The sequence below is a fragment of the Spinacia oleracea genome, chromosome 4, assembly GCF_020520425.1.
Source record: "Spinacia oleracea cultivar Varoflay chromosome 4, BTI_SOV_V1, whole genome shotgun sequence".
Lineage (NCBI taxonomy): Eukaryota > Viridiplantae > Streptophyta > Magnoliopsida > Caryophyllales > Amaranthaceae > Spinacia > Spinacia oleracea.
This window is the reverse complement of record NC_079490.1, coordinates 111,861,870-111,874,568: the sequence shown is the minus strand read 5'-3', so window position 1 is coordinate 111,874,568 and position 12,699 is coordinate 111,861,870. Positions and strand designations below refer to the sequence as shown.

At 32.4% G+C, this 12,699-nt stretch overlaps 1 long non-coding RNA gene across 6 annotated transcripts; it reads left to right on the top strand.

Annotated features, from left to right (window-relative positions):
* Positions 1 to 3,490: 3,490 nt before the first annotated feature.
* Positions 3,491 to 6,610, top strand: LOC110788226 (uncharacterized). 6 transcript variants are annotated; one of them, XR_002533281.2, is made up of 4 exons: positions 3,492 to 3,683; positions 4,555 to 5,079; positions 5,192 to 6,071; positions 6,194 to 6,610. It is a non-coding gene; the product is annotated as an uncharacterized lncRNA (long non-coding RNA). The 6 variants fall into 6 exon arrangements; XR_002533280.2 differs by having other exon boundaries at positions 3,493 to 3,683; positions 4,555 to 5,480; positions 6,004 to 6,071; XR_008918521.1 differs by having other exon boundaries at positions 3,491 to 3,683; positions 4,488 to 6,071.
* The last annotated feature ends 6,089 nt before the right edge of the window (positions 6,611 to 12,699 follow it).

Sequence of the window (12,699 nt, the reverse complement as noted above, 5' to 3'; positions counted from 1 at the left end):
ATTTAGCATGTTGGTGATGAAAGCGATAAAGCACATAAAGCAACATCACAATACTAAATAAAGTGCGGAATTAGTAAATACAAGACCCCCTAGAAAAGGACTAGGGAGTACGTCCACATTGCCTAGAAATGGACTAGGAAAGTAAAGGTGCGGAATTGAAATTGCGATATTGAAATTGCGGTATTGAAATTGCGATATTGAAATTGCGGTATTGAAAGTGCGATATTGAAAGTGTGATATTGAAAGTGCGATATTGAAATTGCGATATTGAAATTTGTACTTGGGCACATGAGATTCGAACGCCAAGCGGCTCCTTAAAAATAAGTGCGCCCGACACGAATTCAAAGCTAAAAATCTCAACTTGGGAGAGGTTGCTCAACCCAAATGTCCTAGATTTTGCATATTGAACTTGAAATTGAAAGCCTGAATATTTAAAGGTTTGAATTTGAAAAGATTGAATCTTGAACTTGAAATGATTGAAATTCGAAAACTTGAACTTGTATGTTGAAATTTGAAGACTTGAACTTGTATATTAAAAAATGGAGTCTTGAATCTCAAAAGACTAAACCTTTAAATGCTAAAAGGTGTCATCTTTGATTACTCCACACTTGAAGGTGATTCTAGTTCAAAGAGATGAATGCAAACAACTTTGAACATCCTTGAATCTTGAAAATTTGTATTTTGTATTTTGAAAAAGTTTGTATTTTTGAAAAAGCATGTATGATTGTTGCAAGTGGTGTTTTTTTTTATGGAAAAAAACACCAACTTGCTAATCATTTGAAATCAAAATAGAATGATTGATTGAAATGGGATTCGGATTTACCTAGTTAAGCTTAGGCTCGAGCTCCCAATTGCTCTTGAATTTAGGACTTTTTGTATGTGTTTTGAAGAGTTTTGAAGTTTGTATTGTGAGGAGTAATGTCGAAATTATGACGTTGTATGTGTTGTCCTCCCCTTTTTTCGATGGAAATGAGGGGTATTTATAGGAGGGAAATGGTGCGAAACGCCAGCACACGCCAGCGCCTGGCGCCAGGCCAGCGCTGGGCGCTGCTGACGTGGGCTGAATGCCGCCAAAAAGGACGGAAAGATGCCGTCCTTGATTTGTCTTGTATGGGTGTACCTTCGTACGAATAGTATGATTTTTGGCACGTAGTGTTTTCTTGGAGGTTAAGGCTTGAATTTGCGTCTAAAAACAAACCTTTTTCGGGTTTTTTGAATTCCGGATTTACGGGGCGGGGCCCGGCATGCTCGGCTTTGTGGGTCGGCGCCCGAATTTGACTTGCCTTATATGATTTTGATTGGAAAAGGCCTAGTAAGACCAATGGGATGGTCCACTGGTTGAGATTGAACTTGGATTTTGAAATTGGATTTTGGAAATTGTATTTTGTACCGAGTTCCGGGAGGGGAACGGCCTCGGGGATTGGATTTTGGACTTTGGATTTCGGAGGTATTCTTAGAAATTGGGATTTCCGCCTGGAGTTACTCCAATCGCCTAACAAAGATAATGGTATCGTCATCATCCCAAAGGGGAGACACAAATTAGGTGTCTACACCTACTTAAATCTACAATGTATTTTATCCTTCTACATTTCTAATACAAAATCCAATGATGTTACCATCTAGGGTTCATACCTTTGGGTAACTAGGAAAACCATACAAAGGTGTCATCTTTGGGGAGGTTTCATACGTGAAACCCTCTCCAAATGATTATCCAAAACACCATTTCAATTATGCCATGCAAGATTCGATTTTTCTTCCAAAATGATTAGTAAAGTTAACACTTTTGCTCTCAAAAGTGTTACTTACAACAATCACATATTTTTACAAAATCAACACTTTTTATGATTCAAGTACAAAGTTATGGATTCCATGATGTTTAAAGTTGTTTGTAATCACTTCCTTAAACTAGAATCATTTTCAAGTTATGGAGCAAATTAAAGGTGATGCCTTTTTAATATTAAAAGGTCTAATATTTGAGATTCAAGACTCCACATTTCAATGTTCAAATACAAGTCTCATTTTCAAGATTCTATGATGTTTAAGGTTGTTTGTAATCACTTCCTTAAACTAGAATCAATTTCAAGTTTTGGAGCACATTAAAGGTGAAGCCTTTTTGACATTAAAAGGCCTAATCTTTGAGATTCAAGACTCCTAAGTTCAATATTCAAGTTCAATATTCAAGATTCAATGTTCAAAGTTCAATTTCAATAATCAAAATCTAAGACACTTTTGGATGAGAAACTTATCCTAAAGTCGAGATTTTTAGAATTGAATCTGTGTCGGGCGCACTTATTATTAAGTAGTCGCTTGGCGTTCGGATCTCAAATACAATAATACAATTTCAATACCGCAATTTCAATATCGCACCTTTCAATAACGCATTTCAATATTGCACCTTTCAATAACGCATTTCAATATCGCATTTCAATATCGCACCTTTACTATTGCAATTTCAATTCTGCACTCTTTACTCACCTTTTTTAAGGTGATATGGTTTTGTACGCACTTTCAATAATTCATTTACTTATTGTGATGTTGCTTTACTTGTTTATTGCTTTCATCATCTCACATGCTAAATCCAACAAAATGCAAAGTTACATCACGCTTAACAAAGATAATTTCTTGGACAAACCAGCCTTAGCCACTACGCCAGAAAATGCTTTTAATAGCGCTTATTTTTGCCTTTTACAGCGCTTCTTGAAGCGTTGATTATGGCTCCGCTATTAAAAGTAAAAGTTACATTCAATAGCGCTTTTCAAAAGCGCTATAAAAAGTATTATTATAATAAATCAAATGTTTCTTTTATAGCACATTATAAGCGTTATTAAAGGTGTGCTGTTAAAGATTTTGCCATTTTATAATATCAGTGGTATATAAAATGCTATTAAAGTAATTTTTTTTATTATTTTATAATTTTCTAGCTGAAGTATATTTCATTTTATACCACAAAATTATTGTACATATTTCACAAAAACACCATATATTCAAGAGTATAGTAATAATTGTATGTTAATTTCCAAGCCTCAATATAAATAATTTTCAATTGTCAACCTAATAAAACTGATTACATAGAGATATTCTAAAATAAGAACACAAACATTAAACTACGCAACCAACATTAATTAATAGAGTTGTACATTTATTGGTTCCTTCAACATAACTGAGCTAATATATAGTTGTTAAACAACATGGTGCGCCCACTGAGTTCTTACTTCGTTAATATGCTCTTTATCATAACTTGAAAACCGACAATCTGAAAAGTATTGCAAAATAACGGGATATAAGATATTCATTCATATATATATATATATATATATATATATATATATATATATACACTCAAATGAGAAGGGGACTTCAAATGAGAAGAATGAGAAGCAATCTCGTGTGTTCAATGTAATCAGATCCGACGACTCTAATGGTTTAGCATCCGCGTTTTAGTAATGGCAAAATAGTAAATATTCGGAAAAAATATGAGCAGAAATATGCTCCAGTTTCTCTCTCCTCCATTTTCACTTTCTGTCTCCTTCGTGATTCTCTCTCCTCCGTTTTCGCTCTCCCTTCGTGATTCCCTCTCCTCGCCGCCACCGTGTCTCCCCCACCTGCTGCAACCACCGCGCCGCCACCGTCTCTACGCTTACGTCCTCTGTATATGCGTCTTCTCCTCTATTCTATTGCAATTGGTGAGTGATTCTTTGCTGATTTATGTAAATTGTAGTGTTATATTTTGAGTTTTATTACAATTTTGTTGAGATTTAATGTCCATTTCATGATTTATTCTTGTTCATTCAATTGTTCTTTCTCTCTCTAATTGTTTCTTCAAAGTGTATATATGGGTTAATTTAGGTCAAATTGTATTTAATTTTCTATCGAATTTTGGTGCAATTAAGTATTGTTGTGATTGATTTTCGTAGTATGTCGAATTTTGGTGCAATTAACTCAAATTGGATATTAAATTCAAAGTTAATTTAGGTGTGTATGATTATGAAGATTTATGTTTTTCTTATTCTGTTCATTTTTTTGCTCGATCACTTCGTTGTGCCTGATGGGGTTTTCTTGTGATGTATGTTGTTGGTTACAGACGTGTTTAGTTTAATTATCAATTAAACTACAAACGAACATCATTTTCTCTACTCTTGCTCATTTCAGACTATTGACTCAAATGAGCAAATAATTTTAAAGTTCATTTGCTCAGTTAGAGAATTGACATAAATTAACACATTTTTTGAGTTCTCTGGACAAGGCATTATCAACTCAGAAACAGTGAAAATAGAAGAAATTCGCAACTGCATTCTATCTTGTTTGGTGCTATGATAGGGAGATCTAACCAGAAAGATATATCTTAGGCCTTGTTCCTTTGAACTTTTATTTTGACCTATTTTAGATAAGATCTGATATTCTGAATTTTTTGTAAGGTGTTAATGAATATGAATTACCATCTAATGTCCCTCAATGCATCAGAATGAATATCTGTGACAGTTTGGCAGTTATATCTCGCACATTTTAAGAGATCTGAGAATCAAAATGAAGGTCAAATTATATCATCATTTACAGGAGAATCAGCAATAGGAGGTTGTTCCTGTTGCTGAAGCTGGCCATCTTTATCTTCCTGCACAACTGTTGTCAGATTTGGAGACGGGGTTTCGACAACAAGAGGAGGTGGAAGTTGTTCATCATTAACTTCCTGGACAAATGATGTCGTATTTGGAGGCAGAAATTCAACAACAGAGGGTGGTGGGAATTCGGAATCTGACGACAGCAATGGCGAAGTTGTAGGATTTGATGTTGTATTTACATCAACCTCCTTCAATAAACTGACAGAAGGGGTTGGAAAATCATTAACCGACAACGGATTCGTCGTGGTTCTGGTTGTTGAATTAAGGTTAATAATCCTAAGGTACTCAAAGTTATTAGTCTGTTGTGGGTACTTAATGTAAAGCAGAGAGAAGAAGGAAATTGCAAAGAAAGCCGTAATCAAGTAAATTGATGCAAAGGATGAAGGAAAGGAAGAGAAACACTTCCGGTTTGAGCTCGACATTTTGTGCTCTATGAGAAGAACAGGAGAAGAAGAGAAGAAAGGTAAGGTTCAGTCAAGAAACCTGCATTATGTTTCTTGGTTGATTATGAACCTTAATTCCTTTTTTAAATGGTAATTTATTTTTATAAGTAATTTTTGCAATTGATTTGACAGAGTGTACAGGAATATGTCCTTTGAAGATTATCCAAGCATGATATAATTGGTTAATATAACTCTAATTCATGGAAACCATGGTATTTATATATTGACTTGTATCCACTGACTTTAACTTTAGCTGGGAGAGAATTACACTCTATTGTTTTTAATATTTACATTTGCTTCTTTCCATTACTATTAATGGTTTCTGTAATTTTTGTTAGAGTTGTCTAGAGATGCATTGTATTCAGAAGGTTACCATGTTATTGGAGGCTATTTATCCCCTGTGAACGATGCATATAAGAAGGTATGCATCATATTTGTTGATTATGCCTACAACCTTGGGATATCTAGATTGTTATTGTATGACTTATTGGCTAACTCCATGCATAACAGTGAGATGAATTTACATGATTTATTAGACATTAAATGGCTGCCTGTTTGTCAATAAAGTTCCAATTTTATGTTGTATGTGCATATGGATCCTGTCGAGTATGAAAGTAAACATTGCAAGTATCACAGGTTACCAATATTAGAAAAATTAGAGGCAATTTGAACATGAAAGATAAGAAATATCAATTCATTGTAACTTGGAGCAATTTGAACATGAAATGTAAGAAGTATGCAATCTGAGTTTGCAACAAATTAGAGTCCAACCCAGTAACATAAAGGAGAAACAAAAACAAAAGCATTCTCTACTCTGGTATTAAAAGGCCCATCTACTTGAGATAACCTTTGGGAAGAAATGTGGGAATTAAATGAGTGTGCATTAACTAAGATAGACCAGTCATGACTCATGAAGCAGCTAAGAGTTTCTTATCTCTGCCTAGTCAATTCCGTCGGCTGCAGGAGTTTCTCTGGACATTTCGGTTTCCTACTACCAAAAGGCTACCACACTGTAAGAAACTATTCCCCAACAACTTATGTTATCAATGTGCATAGGTTTTCCATTTATTTCTACTTTGATTTTGTTATTTTGGGTTGACTTCTCAGTTCTATGTCTGATTTGTTTTGGTTCAGTGATGCTGCCCTGCATAAGATAATGTAGCTCTGAAGAACTTTAATCTGCCTTCAGAAAGGAGTCCAAAATGTGTTTACCTGTGGACAATTTGGTATTTTAGCCGTTTTTAGTAGTCTAACTGCAATGATAAACCGCGCTGAAGCTTGGAACACTAGCAAATGAAGCATCGTGTTGAGATTGATTCCCAGAACAGCTTTTGTTCAGAATTTTGCGAGGCGCCTATATATTTCATCGATATGTTCAGATGATCGTAATTATAGTATTAACCACTTTACTCGACTGTTGTCATCGGTTATCGGTTGGGTGGATTATTTGTCCTAAAAGGGTGCATCCCTTGTTGAAATGTTACAACTGTGAACATATACATCATACCTTTCAAAATTATTATTTTTCATTTTTGTTAGAAATGAAGATTAAAGCATGATTTGCTAAAACTTACTATAAACTGATGGATTTGGCAAAGAAAAGAGATATATTTGCTACAGAGGGAAGAACCAGATTCCTAATAAAACCAAAGAATTGCGTAGAAGAAATTCCAATTTTGAGAACATGAAATTCAATTAGGGCCTCAGGGGTCATTTCTTCAAATATATATTTTATGAGAACATTAGAATAGCAGTAAATCTTCTTTTGTATTACAAATGCAGGATTGTAAGCTAGAACAAATTCGAAATGTTTAATCGACAAAACACTGGCCTACTAACTCAATAGGTAAAGCATTGCAAATGCACAAAAGATGTGGGTTTGAATCCCACGTGGTTAATCTTTACTTTTGGAGTTTTGGGTTAATATTATTAAGTTTTGCTTTACTTAAATATTTTCTCATTTAAAAACAATGAGCAAATGTTTAAAATCTGAACTTTAATATTTGCTCATTTATACACAATGAGCAAAAAATTTAAAATCGAAACAATAATATTTTCTCATTTAGACACAATGAGCAAAAGTTTAAAATCGAACTTTAATATTTACTCATTTAAAAACAATGAGCAAATGTTTAAAATCCGAACTTTAATATTTGCTCATTTAGACACAATGAGCAAAATTTTAAAATCCGGACTTTAATATTTGCTCATTTATACAAAATGAGCAAAAATTTAAAATCGAAACTATAAAATTTGCTCATTAAAAACAATGAGCAAAATTTTAAAATTGAAACTAAAACATTCGCTCATTTAGACACAATGAACAAAAGTTTAAAACCGAACTTTAATATTTTCTCATTTAAAAACAATGAGCAAATGTTTAAAATCCGAACTTTAATATTTGCTCATTTAGATACAACTAGTCTTATATGCACGCGATGCGTGCGAATATAAAAAAGCAAATTTGATCCCCTTAAGCAAACATACTGTAAAATCAAGATCAAGTCATCAATATTAACAAATAACACAAAAATTTTATAATTCTTTTGTTTTATCTTAATAGAATTTGGAAAAAGAAAAATACATAATCTCTATTACATAAGTGAGAAAAACTAAGCAAACTACATAATGTACTTATTTTCTGTGGGTTACGGTTAGAGCGTCCTCACAAACAATCTAACACAAAACATACACGACAGATCAAATTGAGTAAATACATACTCCTAATAGATCACACCTGCTGAAATGGAAAGCATATGAAGCAAAATGACAAACGGGTGAGAAACAAAACCTAATGTACACATGCCAATAAATAGGAATAGCCCCTCATCCATAGTGGTTGGAGAAGGGTTAAACCCCAAAAAAAAAAAATTAAAAAAGTGGATGGAAAATTCGGAAAATAAAAAAATAAAAATTGATGCCCAGATCAATTTTAACCTGCAACAAAATTTCATTTCAGTTAGTGGATATATTGAGACGGGCAAAGTCGGATGACAACGATGTCAAACTGTCAGGTACTAAGAAAGACAGTTTGGTTGTAATAGGGTCTTCATATGATTTATCTCCCAAACATATTTCAGAAGAGTTGGCAAATTCTTTGCAGCATCTTATAAAAATGGATAAAATTACAACAACAAAATATAATAACCTGCAAATTTAACATAATTTTGCCATTTCTTTCAAATTTACAATTCTAATAATCAAATTCATCAATTAATTAGTTGATGGCCTGCTATGTAAGTAACAAATAATGTCGGTAAAAGTTAACAATCCAACAAAATTATATGTCTATCACAATGTTACATAGACCGCGGAACGTTCTGGAACGTGGTACGGGAACACAAAACGCAATCTCTAGAGTTTCCGATACGTTGGGTTATTTTTTAAAAAACTTTTTTGGAACTTTAAATTTTAGAATCGTTAAAAATTAAAGCCAAAAAACAAAATAAATAACTCCTAATAAATAAAATATTGATATGGCCTATACAATACTTCCATGTATGGAAAAATAAATTAATAAAAAAAATATATCAATACTCCTTTTGATGAAGAATATATCTAACAGCTGTCCTCATAATCTTACATAAAGAATATATCTTCCCTCAAAAACAACAAAAACATCTAAATGCCTAGCTGTACTCATTTAACAAAATGAATAAAATAAAAATAAAGTACTAATGAATTAATAAAAGGGAAAGGGGCTCTTCTTTTTTCGTCTTTTTCAATATGTGGTCTTCGATTCGGGTACTCTTCATCCTTCTTCGTCTTCTTCTCCAGCGCCATTATTAACAAACAAAAAACTATTTTTGACACTAAAAACTCAATAAAACATCAAAAACTCAACAAATTTCACATCAAATATCCCAAAATAAATCCCCCAAATGCCCAAAAAGGATCAAAAAATCACCTTCAACAAATCAACAAATTGCGATCAATTTTAACCTGCAAAGTGAAATAAAAAAACTCTAGAATTAATTATTATTTTTAATCAAATTACAAAACTAAGAAAATGTTACTAACCTCGCAAGAGTTGCAGCGATCAAATGTGAGAGGTGAATGAATTATGTCCTTAGACATTTCCGGCAATTACTAAATATAAATAGGAATTAATTATGAAGATAATAAGTTAATTATTTTAGTAATCATATTTGCTTGCTAGAGAATAAATGTGATTAGCAGGACAATATTAATTGGATCTACAACTAAAATATATTAATCCTATAAGGTCACACATATAAGCATTAATTGGAATGGGCCCAAAAGGTCCGATGGCAACCGGTCTGTTAAGGGAAGAATGTTGGGCTTTGGTTTTGTGTTAACCTAAAACTCTCACATTATGATAGTTATAATGTCAGGGATTTAGAAACTACGTTCAATTGAATATCTGACAAAAGGAAAACACAAAAACCCTAATTCTAATTCTCTAAACGCCGTACATCCCAAACAAAGCAAGAGACAGATTGTGATCGTTCTCTTCCGTACTAGCATACGTGGGATTCAATTCGTGCTTGTGGACTGAGTAGAGGAGTAACAAGTGGGGCTCTAAGATCTTCGAAGCTTGCATACGAACGGGAGAACACGCTTCAAAGGTGATTATTCTTTCGACTTAATCTGATCTATACTATTGTTATGCATGAGATCCTGTGATAGATGTTAGGAAATTGTTTCCTGAAATTCCGCTTTATGCATCTATATGTTCCTACAGTGGTATCAGTTTTAGCCTCTTGCATAATATTTTATGATCATGATTGTATGCAACATTATTATTTTGATTCAATTAAGGGAAGATTTATTTATGGCTTGAATTTGCAAAATTAATATATGATATTAATTGATTGGAATCATTAAATCGTGATTTAATTAATTTTTGCTCAAAATAAATTTATAAAATTCCGAAATTTTTATCACAGGTTCGAAATTAACAGTTAATATCTCATAAAAATTTTCGGATTTTTTAAAATTAAATTCGTCAGATTTTAAATTATTTAATGGTTAATAAGATTAATCATGGAAATAATTTGTTAACAATTAAAGATTTGATTTTTAATTTGTTAAATAAATCTACTGATTATCCCCTAATTTTTATACAATAGCCGAAATTTTTTGGTAATTTTTTAACTAATTTTCGGAATTTTTGTATATTAATTATTGAATTTGGTTAATTTTTATGTTTAATTCGATTAATCATAAAATTTAAGGATAACAATTAAAAATTTTGATTTTATTTGTTAAGAAAATTCAATAGATCTTCCTGGTAATTTAATTCGAATTTTTCGGATTATAATTGTTATTTTCTTGAATTATTTGAATAAAATGAGATAATTATACCTTAAATTTTGAATTCTTGTTAGATTTAATTTTAATAAAGAGTTTAAATTGAAATCTAACTTCTAACAACCCTAAAATTCAGTTTAAGGATTGTTAATTTATTCAAATTTTTTTGCCATTATTTTCGGATAATTAAACCCTAATTAAATTGTTAATCTTTAACAAAAGTTGAATAAAGATTAATTTAATTTAGGTAATTGTTACCCAAATTAAAATAACAACCTCCATGGCTGGGTGGCCACCACCCGCGACGGTGGAGCCACGGTGGAGGGATAATTAGGGCGGCGTTCTGGCGAGGCAGGGGCGGGTCTCATGCCTGCCTGCTGTTCTCTTGCTTTAAAACAATTAAAAAAAAAAAAAAAAAAAAAAAAAGGGAAAAGAAGAAAGGGGATTTTTCATACAATTAATTTCCAAAAAGTTTGAGTAATTTGATTTTTTTTTTAAATTGGAAAATCAGATCTTCGTTTTGAGCATAATTCGTAATTTTCAATGAATGCAAATTCTAGATTAATGAGATTATTCTAGCCATATTTAAATAGTAATTGAATTAAAATAATGTTAAACTTAAATTGTTTAAGTTTTTAGTATTATTTTGGAAATGTTATTTGCTTATTAATAGTTAATAAGTAAATAATTTTTGTCTAATATATTTTAATATTATATGCGTGTATGGAATATTATGATATTTTGTTACAGGCAAGTGACTAGTATGGCCCAAAATAGGATAGAAAATACGATCTGCGTATCGTTTTGTATTCTTGTAAATTTTGAAATACGATCTGCGCATCGTTCTGTATTGTTGTAATTTAATTTAAAAGTTTAAATTAGATTATAAAGTTCGTATTATGAGTTCGATGAAGTAAGAAGGTTCAATAAAAAATTCAAGGATGGAGATCCAAGAAAGATGAACAGGAACCCAAGAAGATTTGAGCTTATTTTTTAGGGGCCATACTAGGATCACATTTATTTTTATGCATTTTATATTGCCTTAAAATGCTTATTGAGTTTATGTATGTGGTTATTTAAAGCAATGTGTTCACTTTTAATTAACCAACATAGTAAACTTAGGTCCCAAAATAATATTGAGTTTAAGTGCTTTTCCATACAACACCTATAAAGCCTTAGATCATGAGTAATAGGTTCTGCCAAAGCAGGGTGTTGCTTATAATTCCGGGGATAGTAGGGTAGGTTTTTGAAACTTACATGTTAATGTTTGGTTTAACTCAACAAAACTATCAAAAGACAAAGTTTTGGGTTTTGAAGCTAAAGAGATAGGAAGATACAAAGAGTTGTTAACCTGTCTACCAAGAGTTATAATCAGTTATAATTAGTAAAATGTTTACTTACCTCGAATACTATAAATTAAAGTAGCAGGGCCAAAGTCCGTTTGATTGTAGTGGGAGGGGATCTTGGTTAATTCTTTATTCAATGGGGACTTCTAATTTTGAATAAAGGGTAGTAGTTAATTAAATTTGTTTAATTGCTACTTTTGATAAACATTATATTGAATCTTGCTTTACCTTTTATTGTAGTTATCATGTCTAGTGCAAACAACAACTCTACTTTTAACTTGTGCCCTCTAATTGAAAACAAACTGAATGCACACAACTTCCTACAATGGGAAAAGGCTATGAGAATTGTTCTCAGAGCGGAAGGAAAAGAAAGTGTTCTTGAAAATCCACTCCCTCTTGAACCCCTGCCACAAAATGCTACTGAAGCTCAATGTCGAGCTAAAAAAACTCTCCAGGATAACTCTCTGCAAGTAACATGTTTGATGCTTGCTTGCATGGAACCAGAGTATCAAAAGCGTTTTGATGGTCTGGATGCCTACACAATAATCCAGCAACTGAAAACTTTGTTTCAGAAGAATGCTAGATTAGGGAGGTTGCATAGTATGATGGTTCAGGACGAGGGGAACTTACCTGGTGAACCTGAACATAAGGATGTTCTAATGGTCAAGAGAGGTAAGCAGTTCAAGAGTATCAATGTCATAGAAGTTAATTTAGCTACAACTACTTCTTGGGTATTTGATACCGCTTGTGGGTCGCACATTATTGGTAATGTGCAAGGACTAAAAAGAAGTAGAAGCTTGAGCAAAGGCGAAGTAGATCTCCGAGTAGGCAATGGAGCAAGAGTTGCTGCTTTAGCTGTAGGAGATTATAGTTTACGCTTGCCTTCTGGTTTAATATTAGAACTTTATAATTGTTATTACGTTCCAGTTATTACCAAGAACATAATTTCTATTCCGATTTTGGATTCGGAAGGTTTTTCATTTCAAATTATGAATAATTGTTGTTCAGCATATTTGAATG